This window comes from Chinchilla lanigera, unplaced genomic scaffold (genome assembly GCF_000276665.1).
Source record: "Chinchilla lanigera isolate Chin_1 unplaced genomic scaffold, ChiLan1.0 scaffold00032, whole genome shotgun sequence".
Taxonomy (NCBI): Eukaryota; Metazoa; Chordata; class Mammalia; order Rodentia; family Chinchillidae; genus Chinchilla; species Chinchilla lanigera.
In genome coordinates this window covers 10559204-10570100 of record NW_004955433.1, presented here as the reverse complement: position 1 = coordinate 10570100, position 10897 = coordinate 10559204, and the positions used below count along the sequence as shown (strand labels likewise).

Here is a 10897-nt window from a genome sequence, read left to right as displayed (position 1 = left end):
CCATGAAAATCATAATAAAAGCACCAATAGCACTGGATTTGGATTTTGAGAGGAAGAGCTTCTCTAACAGGTCCAGAGGCAGAAGAGCAGGCAGCTCTTCTGAGTGACCAGAGGCAGAGACAGAAGTGGCCATGAGACAAAGAACACTGTAGCCATCAATTGGAAGAGACAAGGAGTAGATTCTCCCTTATGAGCTCCAGAGGGAGTGTGGCCGTACTGGGTTCCTGGGCTCCAGAATTATGAGAGAATACATTCTGGTTATTTTAAGCCTCCAAAGTTGTGGTCATTTACTATGGTAGCCTCAGAAAACAAACCCAGATGGTGTGCTATTGACCTCAGACAAGCCTATATTCTTGTGCACAAAACAGTGAAATATCTGTCAATCATAACATTTTGGTGATTGTGTGATATTAGTTGCCCTCACTAGACTATATTCTCCATATAAGATATTGTATTCTATTTTTTCTTTTTTTCTAGTGTCTGGTACATAATAGCTGTTCCACAAACATTTATTGGTATAATTAATAAAAGCAGGCAAGTACTAATCCATACATAGAGAAATAGCACCCTAATTTGTAAGGGCAAAGAAAGATCCCCAGGGGACATGATGTTTGCAGGAGGTAAGAAGGGATTCCTAGAGGAGGTGAATATTGATGTGGAAGAATTTGGCAAAAAGGATGAGAGAAGTGCTGGACGCAAAGGAGAGAAGATTATAATGTGGCTGGGAAGGAGAAGGAAGGGAGGAAGAAGGGAAGGAAAAATAGGAGGAGGGCAGGAAGAGGGAGAGGGAAAGACATAAAGAAGATGGAAGAGGAGGAGGGGGAAGAAAAGAAAGGAGAGGGAAGAGGAAAGGGGAGGGGAGAAGAGGGAAAGGGAGGGATAGGAAGGGAGGGGAGGGGAATGGAGAGAAGAGAAAGAGAGGAAAAGCAAGGACTAGGTCAAAATGCTTTGCACAAGACTTGTTACAAAGCTTGTACATTATCCTTATCGAATTTGGAACAAATATCATAGAGACTGTTCGAGTTCGTGGTTGAGAGGTTGGCTTTCTTTCAGGAATGGTCATTCTGACTGCAGGATAAAAACTGCCTAAAGAGAGACAAATATAATGATTTGGTAATTGGTTAAAAGGTCATTGGAGTAATCTAAGGAAGAGACAACAGTAACTTAGGAAAAGTGCAGTTGCAATGGACTGACAATGAGAAAGTGTCTTGAGAAGTATTTAGAAAATGTACTGGAAACAAAGAAAGAAACGTGGTGCGCCAGTGTGTGGCTCAGGCTATAAGTAGACCATGGTGCCAGAAGGAACACAGAAAGAGGAGCATGTGTGGACACATGAATTGCGATGGGTTGATGAAACCAAAGAGCTCACTGGGTGCGTTTGAGATGTTTACATCACACATTGAAGGCTGAGGACATGGATTTCTTTTAGAGAGTCAGATTTGGGGGTTATGCATACCTGTTTCCAACAGTACTGGATGGAACTGCCCAAGGAGAATATAGAGACTGAGAAAGGAAGAGAGCTAAGGCAAAACTCTACAGACCAAAGCCTTGCTGAGCTAGTATAACTCACTTTGAGGAGTGGGAACCCTAAAGGCAAATTTCTTTCCTTTGTTACTAAGGGCAGTCATTCCTATCAGGAAGGAACACACGGGATTCTTGTATAAACAAATATTTCATCCACTATTTTATTAGAAAGAGAAAGAAGGTCTTCTTTTGAAGGCTTTCTATAATCAGACAAATATAAGATAATTAGGCACTTCTTGGAGAAGCTAATGCAGGCCTTCTTTTTGTCTGGCAAATTCTGCTCTTCCCAAAGAATTTCTAGCCAGGAAGAACAAGGGCATCTGATGTTGAGATCATTGGGCTTTCTGAGAGGCAATCGTAGTGTAGAAAAGTTCAGAGACAGAGCCTCCTTTGACATGCAACATTACTAGAACCTTCCTGATAGACTGGAATAATCCAACATCAGGTCTGTAGGTATAACTCACTATGTGGTCAGAACTCCTACAAGCTTGGCTCACACACGTCTCCTGAACACTTCTGCACACTGATTGCAAGAAGATGGTCTAAGTGTGCAGGGCCAGTGTTTGACAGTGACATTGTTTTCATGTAGTGAGGGGACTTATCTGAGTATCCTACACTTGCCAATACATCCCTGCTTTTCATAGGCACCTAAATGAAAGTGTATAGCGTACATGCGTCCAACCATTTGGCTTGCCTGAGCCATACTGAATGAAGAGGAGCTGTCCTGGGCCTCATATAAAATATATGTATAGTTAATGTACATAAGCAATAAACTCTCCTCTAGTTTTTACATTTTAGCTTATTGAATTAGTTTATGAAATAGCATAAGAAATCCCAGTTTAATAATTAAATAAGAAAATATGTGTCTGCTTAATGACAATAAACACTCATCTTCCCAGGCACACACATACACATAGGGAGGTTGAAATATTATTATTAGTAATCACTGTGTTTTGCTTGCCAAGTCATAGGCTACGTTCATGTGGTCCTTGTGGGTTTTGATTTGCTGATGCTGTGTGGTAGGAGCAGGAGGTGGAGCTAGCGCTGCACAGTGTCCTCCTCCACTGTGTTCCATTGTTCCCTCCACAGTCTGCTCTGCCCTGCACAACAGAATCATAAAAAATATTGCTAAAAATCACACAATAATCAATAATGCTTTTTTTTTGTACTGGGAATCAAACTCATAACCTCGTGCTTGCCACTGAGCTGAGCTATACCCCAAACCCTGAAAGTTAATGATCTTGTGGGGCAGCAGTATGAGCTATCCAGGGCTGCATATCTTTCTTTTTTGGTACTGGGAATTGAACTCATGACCTCACTCTTGCCAGGCAGGGCCTGTGCTACTAAGCTATATGCCCGACCTCAGGGCTGCATATGACCTTCTATCAGAGACTGCACTAGCCACCCTTATTAACATAGGCAGATGAGTGTGTGAGTAATTATTGGTTAAGGAAACATATTTGTTACTGTAATTAAAATCCAAGCAAGCAAAGAAGTCATGGAACATGAAGAATCTCATGATGATCTTCAAAATTCTTGTGCCATATGTTCTACCTTCCTCCCACTATCCTAGGTTTCCCTACTTTGATATGAAAATCTGACAAAAATTTCACTTGGCTAGAGAACACTTGGATATTGTTAAAAATGTGTGATGAGCTTGACTTGTCCCAAAAGGAGTCCCAGTGGATTCTGGAATAGTTTTATCAGACTGTATAGGTTTTGGAAAACACCTACAAACATAAAATGTGACTTTAAAGAGGGCTTTTGGAGGTGTAGTCTGGGTCAGTTAGTGATCTTTCTCTCTTTTGTATACCTTAGTCAGTTTAAAGGACTTTCCACCATTTCTCTGTATAATTAAACACGAAACACATCAGCATGTGATTCTGAATGGATTATGGTACTATGTATGATGGTAAAAGAATGCTTAATTAGTAAAGCAAAGAAAGCAATAGCAATTCATTTTGTTTGTTGATAAACACATGGATCATTATTTATACTAACTTTAAAAAAGTGAAAAATTTTGTTCCTGATTTGGGGAAAATAACTAGGAGCAATGCAACAGTTAATCTTAACAAATGTCCTTTCCTTTGGGTGACTATCATTTGAACATTCTCATTTATTTCTATTAAAAATTTTAAAAGGGTTTTTTAATTGCCTTTTGTCAGTAGTTATTATAGTCAAGATTTCTATTAGTTTTTAAATGTCTCATTTTATTTCCTTCATTTTTCTCATTAAGGGACTGGCTCAGAAAAATGAATTCAATTCAGTAGCCAACTACTGCCCATCCACTGTAGACTCTACTAATAAATTGTGTTTGGTCCTTGTAGCACTCTTGAGGCCATAATAATAATATTGAAAAATCAAAGGTTGATTGAAAATTTTATCTTTAATTGTGACTTTTAAAGGAGATTGAAGACCTTAAAGTGTACTTTAAAAAGACTAATATAATACAAAGAATATTTTAAAAAGATAATAAAAGTAACTTTAGGTTAACAGTCTTAGTTGACAACTGTTTGAAACAATTTAAATGAATAAAATAGGAAAGAAATCAAGTCTTTGGGGAACATAGATACAGTTGAAAATAAGAACTAGGGGAAAGTTAGTATGCATAAATTATGTTAAGATCACATGGTTAACAAAAGTGGGAGGGTTTCAGGAATCAGTTTTCTCTGTCCATCAAATTTCTTCCCTAAGACTTTTGTTGGGATCTAGCATAGTAGGGTAGCCTGGTGATTGGCCTGGGAATGGAAAGTGAAATCATCCATAGTCTTATAGTGCCTAGCAGTAGGAACTCTTGGAAATAAAGAGGACAATGGTAACAGGAGAGAGGCTTTAACTTCAAAACAATTACAATTGAAGATGGACTAAATCTGACACAACCACAATTCAGCATACTAGTCTTAATTTTTGATTGCATCAAAGTTGTCAGTGCCTCAGCCACCCTTTCTGGCAATGGAGAGGGACTGCTTTCTATTAACTATAGTCTCTAAATTCTTTTACATGTGTGTCTGGCATCTAATATGAATTTGACAGATGAGAATAAGCAGGAAAATGAGATTCACAATCAAGAGAAAAAATACACAATAGAAATAGATCCATAGATGACCCAAATACAGTAGTATCTCAGTTCACAAACTTAATTTGTTCCATGAATTTAGATTTGTGTTCATGCAGAAAACATGGCCATGATAGTGTTCATCACCCGATGCAGAATTTGCACACAACAACAAAATTTTGTCAACTGCTCTTGTTTGCAAACCAAGTTGTTCATAAACAAAAGCATTCCTATACTAAGTACCACTGTGTTGGAATTAGCAAATATATATTTTAAAATAAAGATCATAGCTGTGTTAAGGAAAGCAAGATAGGTAAATAAAACTGGGTGGAAAGATAGAGAATTTCAATTGAGAACTAAAATTACTTACTTTCTTTCTTTCTTTTTTTTTTTTTAAGAACCAAGAGCAATTCATTTACAAAACTTCTTACTTGGCCAGAAGTTGAGAGTCAAGAAAAACATATCAAGAAGCAATTAACTAAGACCTCAATAGTAGTCTTTATGTCAGTTCATACAAGGGAACAACATGAGTAGTTCTGATTATTAGGCCAGACAGATGTCCTTCCAGTGTCCTTCAACTGACAAGGACATACATTTAACCAAAGGGTCGGTGCGCGTAGCACTGTGGTACCTGTAGCCTGATCTGAGTCTCCACCTTCAGAGTGCTATTCCCTGTCTATCTTACACAGATGCTCCACAGTTTTGGTGGATTTGTCAACTACTTTCTCTTTTTCTCCTCTTTTGTCAGATTTCTTCTTCACCTTCTCTGGTACCTCTTTCTTCTTTTTCCCCTCCACTATATGCTCCTGTCTCTACATTCTCTTTTTCTCCTCCACTATCAGTTCCTTACTTTCCTGTGTTCTGTCCTCCAGTAACTCCTCTGTCTTCTTCTTTGTCATGAATATTAATACAAACTGCTTTGTTATAGCCTTCTCGGCTGTGAGAAATTTCAATGGCAAAAACTTGTATCCTGGGGGCAAAGATAGTATTTTCCTCTGGGTAGCCCTGAAAACAATCCAGTTGCAGCAAAGTGCCATACTTGTAGTCTTCTACAATCCTGTCAAACGTCAAGCAGAATGACTTCCACTTTTCTTTAGCCAATTCTTATTTGAGTTCTTCTGGGTCCAATACATCTATCCCGAGTTTCTCAAAATGCTCCTGGCATTCAGAGTAGATTTGATCATCCACTATGGTGAATTTCAGGAACTGTCGGTCAACTGATGAAATCAGCTTGTAATACAGTGCAGCATGCTGCTCAGCTTTCATAGCCCAAGCCATCTCAGCCCAAGCCATCTAACCATAAGTCCCTTCTGGGAGAGAAAGAGCATGTGTGACAGACAACATCTCCCTGTAAACTGATTCATCCACTGGTACCGTCCATATTGCAGCCAAGAAAAAATATGGCGTCACCTTCTCAGAAGTTACCTTTTTGGGTGTGGTCCTTCAGCAGTTTGAGAACTAAGACTTCTAAAGAAGAACCAGATGGGCACTAGAAACAACATAATATCTGAAATTAGGAATTTAATAGATGAGTTAAACATCAAACTAGAAACAATGACAAAAGTGATTAGTACACTTGAAGGTAGACTAAGGAAAGTCATTTAGACAGAGAGAGAGAGACAGAGTGGGGGGGGGAGGGAAGGAGCAGAATAGGGTTGTGGTATGACATAGACCATTGTCAAATGTTGCAACATTCATGTCATTGGAAACTTAGAAGCACAGGAGAGAGAAAATGAAGCATACATAGTAATAGGGACATTTTTATTGACTAGTAATTTCCAAAAATGTATGAAAGATGTCCACCTAGGCAGTGGCTACAGAGTACAATGTGGTAATGGTGATGACCGAGGGGCAGCTGTTGCATGAAGAAGCCAAGAGAGAGGCAGAGTCCTTAAAGAAACAAAGAAATAGATGCTAGGGCAAGAAAGATTGTAGTGCAATTTACAGCTGTTATTCACACACCATAGATTTGTGTCCTAAAAATACGAGTGATTATAGAAATTGTGTAGCCATGCTACTGGTGCTGGGGAGTCTCTGGGAAGCTCTTGCAGACACACAGCAGTCAGTGAAGTTGGATGACTGCTTTGTCTGGGAACATGTATGAGAACGCAAGTGCACCTCTCTCAAGAATGCTATGGCAGCATGTCACAGTTTCCAGAGAGCTCTAGAATGGGATCACAGAAATATTCAGGCACAATATGTATTAAGAACGCTAATGCAGTAACAGGATATGAGAAAATAGCAGAAATGGATTTTGAGAAGTCAGATTTTTGGATGGCTGTTTTCTGCATGGACCATGCCCTAGAATTTCCCCTTCCTACACTCTCTTCAAAAGCCTCAAAGCAGAATGTCTAGCAATACAGGGTCATTATCTACAAGCACAGTTTGTGGCCAGAAATAGTACATGGATGGATTCCACTAAGGCTGAGGCTCTGTACATGCAAGGTCTGTGCTGTTGAGGCCAATGCAGCCCTCAGCCTTCCAGCCAACACTGCTGCCTCCTGACTGTTAATAATGAGAAGTGGCACTGCAGTGAGACCAGGACAAGCTCTTCCAGTTCTCTGGACCCAGCAAGCTCTACTTGTCCTGAAAGGAGGGCAAATTTACCTATTTTCCTTTTCCATCTCCTACACGAAAGTCTAAAAATGCCCCTTGCAGGAAGACACAGGCACAAGATGATTAATGGTTCTTGCCATTGTACAGTGAAGGAACTGCACAACTGTAATGGATAGAAGCATTTTATTCTCTCCAGAACCTTTCACATCACACCTCCCTTTGCCCTGAAGCTCACATACATCTGGGGAATAAGGGGGAAGGAGCTTCTATTTTCTTTGCTGCTTTATCCAAACCTCTACCCTTCTTACTCTTTAAAGAATGGTTACAAAAGGTGCCTCCCTGCTATTCCTGCCTGTCTCTGTTTTGTTGGTCCAGATGAGACCTCAGGGAAGGAAGTATCTCCCTACCTCAGGCAGACTCCTTGCTGTAAGATGAGGAGTTGTAAGTTCTCCTTTAGCTCTGGTTCCAAGATTCCCATTTAAAGATTCCCAGATTCTCATTTTCCTTGAGAACGCTTCTTCATCTTCTTCTAAAGCTCTTTTGTGGCAATAAATCTATTTTGGCAGAAAACACGATCATGAATATGCCCCACCATGACCACTAATATCAAAATCTGTACCCCTTCCTTTCATTTATCCTAAGTCTTATCTTCCCAGTGAGATCAGAACTATCCCATTGGGGAATTACTGCTCTCTAGAGAGACCTCCAAAGCACACATAGGCACAATCAGGAGGCTACTTGGTGAGAATGGAATTACAATAAATGGGATCAGCTCAATCCAACATTTAATAGAAAGGTGGCTGGATCTACTCAACCTCCTTGCCTAGGGGCAGCCTCACATGCTGAACTGGCTCCATATCTGCTGTCTTGGGCTCCATCTCTACACTCGCATGATGTTGGGATGGGCATGCCCATGCTGGCCGCCTGCTCCCTTCACTGTACTTTTACTACTGATGAGCCCTGTTTCAGATAGACATTTGCTGCAGATGTACTTCTATGTTCAGTTGGGTTCTACTTGAATCTGATACACCAAGAAGTCATCTGGTCCTCGCACTGCTCTGCTCCATTACATGTTGACCTTGTTGGCCTTGTTCTGGAATGTTGTCATGTAAGAAGTTTTCCACTGCATCATATGTTCTCAGGGAAGAGGCAATGCTCCACTATGCCCTTACTAAATGGAGACAAATGTCACAGAAGGACTAGGTCCAGAAAAACTGAAGAATGCAGGAAAGACTTGAATATACTTTTGACAGAGTGGTGGGACTTCTGCAGGCAGGGTGAAGTAAGGAACGTTTAGGTGGGTGTGGAGAGGTCTGCTTCGGCTGGAACAGAAGGCTGCCATGACAGTGGAAAAGGTCAAATGGGCAAGTGATTAGGTGGTTGAACTGGAAGGGGAGAGTTCAGATTCTTGGCTTATTAAGTTATTCATTTGATATTTTAGCCTGTGAAGAAAAATGATAACCATTACATAATCAAGTGAAAGTAAATGGAAGAAGGTTCCAGGAATGGGTTACTGTACATAGTACCTGCTTTAGAGCAGCCAGAGGAAGGATCGAGTGGCAGTGTTTTAACTAAACCTAAGTTGATAGTGTCTCAGACACCATGGAAGGAGGAGGCTGTGGGTACCTAAGGGTATCTACAAAATGGAATTTCTGACTATTGGCTTTGTCATTTCTCTCCAGAGGGAAAACAAGCCCTTGAGAGTAAAGATTATATGAAATTGGCGAGCATATGAAATTGACACAGCTCTGGATTGAAGTTTTCTATTGTGTCAGCTCTGGCCATCACATTTAACTTCTCAAATAGTTGGGTAGTGTGTTGTCTTGATTGTAATTCCTCAAACATATGGATGTGGGGCCCTTTTAAAAACCCCAAATACACAAAGCACAGTTCAGTATTAGTGACTGAAGAGGAATGTCAAGTCAGAGGAGTAAAGTGGTTTAGATTTTTGGCTTGTGGGTGCTGAATCTATGGAAAAGACAGGATGCATTCAGGAAACCTGAGTTAATCATTGTCTTACCTCCATGACACAGAGAGTGATAATGATGACCATCACTACCACCAAGGCAGACGTAGCTAAGATGGGTTTTTTCTTATACCTATATTCTAAAATGTCTTCTTTTGTGAACAGTGGAAGAAAGAAAAAAGAAATCAGGAAAGAGTGAGAAAAAGAGGAAAAAAGAAAGAAAAGAAGAAAGAGAGGAAGAAAGAAAGAAGGAAAGAAAAAAGAAAGAGAGAAGAGAGAAAAAAGAAAGAAAGAAAGGAAGAAAGAAAAAGAAAGAGAAATTTTTGTTGAATAACAGACAGGAAGAATGAAAGTTTACTATTCAATATCTAAGTCTTCAGGGTGAGTAGTTTGAGGCTTAAAAATATATCGAATCTAACCTGCTGCACATCTTATTACTGTGCAGTTTATCCTATGCTTTATTTTGTGGGTTAGTTCACTTTGTTTCCTAAAGGAGTGAAGTGGGGATCACTGTCTTGGCCAAGGCTGTGTGGTCGAGACAAGAAGATACTGACTAGGAGGCTCTGGTCTTTCTACTTGGGTGTATCATACTGGACCCTCATGTGGGTTGAGGTGGTTGTGCTCACCTCCCTTGATTCCTCTTGGGCTTCTATGCCATCACTGGTGTAGTTCTCACTTTTCTACTGGTCTGCATCCCATTGGGCCTCGGACAATTTGACTTCTTGTTGTTCACTGAGAAGCTTCATTAAGAGGTTCATGCTAGAGATGAGCTTGTCACAGGGTAGTTGCACCCAGGTCTCAGAACAGCACAGTTTTAAACATCAAATAATGTGAGATGTGAACCTTCTCATGTTGTTATTGGAGCTGGGGTTTAGCTGAGTTTCAAACTGATCACCTGGGATGACAGCAATGGGGAAGTGAAGTCTTGGGGAGAGGTGAATAGGTGCCCATGTTGGAGTACTCTCAATGTGTCCCACTGGTCTGATTATCAGCTGACATTAGGCCTAATGTAGCCACAGTAGAATCTGTAGCAGATACAGTAGTGTCTGTTGCAAAATCATTTCATTCAAAAACAGCTCCTGCAGGAGTGCTTTCTACAGTAGGTTCTAGAGGAGTACATAATTCAGAGAGAGGACTCTCCTGAACATGCAGGTCCTTTGACAGTGAAAAGAACTCTCATGAAGGGAAACTGATGAGGCTCTTCACTTCTGAGAATGGAGGTCTCTTTGCAAGCCTTAGTCTATTGCATGCACTTTCCTCTGTGAGCTGTTCACTTGTGTGTTCTGTGGGACAAAAGAGAGTGAGTTTTAGGAAAGTGGTGACTTTTTGGGAATGCAGAGGTGTAGTTTTTGTAACTTTAGCATGTAATGTAATAACTGCTCAGCAAGGGACCTTTCAAAGAGGAAGAGATGGCCACATTCTGCTTCTCTGTGGGTAGGAAGTTTCTGGCCAAGCTCCCGGGCCTCAGCACCCCTTCCAACAATGCTGCTCCAGCTCCCTTGCACTGCATCTCCTGAGACTTCTTTCTTTGGCCATGTCCTGCAAGAGTGGCTGGGTGCTCTGGCTCTCCACGATGTGTGTTTTTGCCTTTTCTTATGCCCTTTGGGCTCTTGAGGACCCTGTCCACTGTCCAAAGCATTCTCCTTTCACATCGATTCTCCCTGAGACTATTTTCCTGTGCACAAGCACCTGGCATTTTAAAAAACGAGACTTAGCATTTCAGTTTGGGACCTAAAAGCCTAGACAGCCTAAGTATATTTTCTCTTCTTTTTCTTTTTTTTTTTTTTTTTTTTTTT

The 10897-nt window shown here is 40.5% G+C and overlaps 1 pseudogene; it reads right to left on the bottom strand.

Annotated features, from left to right (window-relative positions):
• Positions 1–5425: 5425 nt before the first annotated feature.
• On the bottom strand, positions 5426–5923 carry LOC102009413 (annotated as a pseudogene).
• Positions 5924–10897: the final 4974 nt, after the last annotated feature.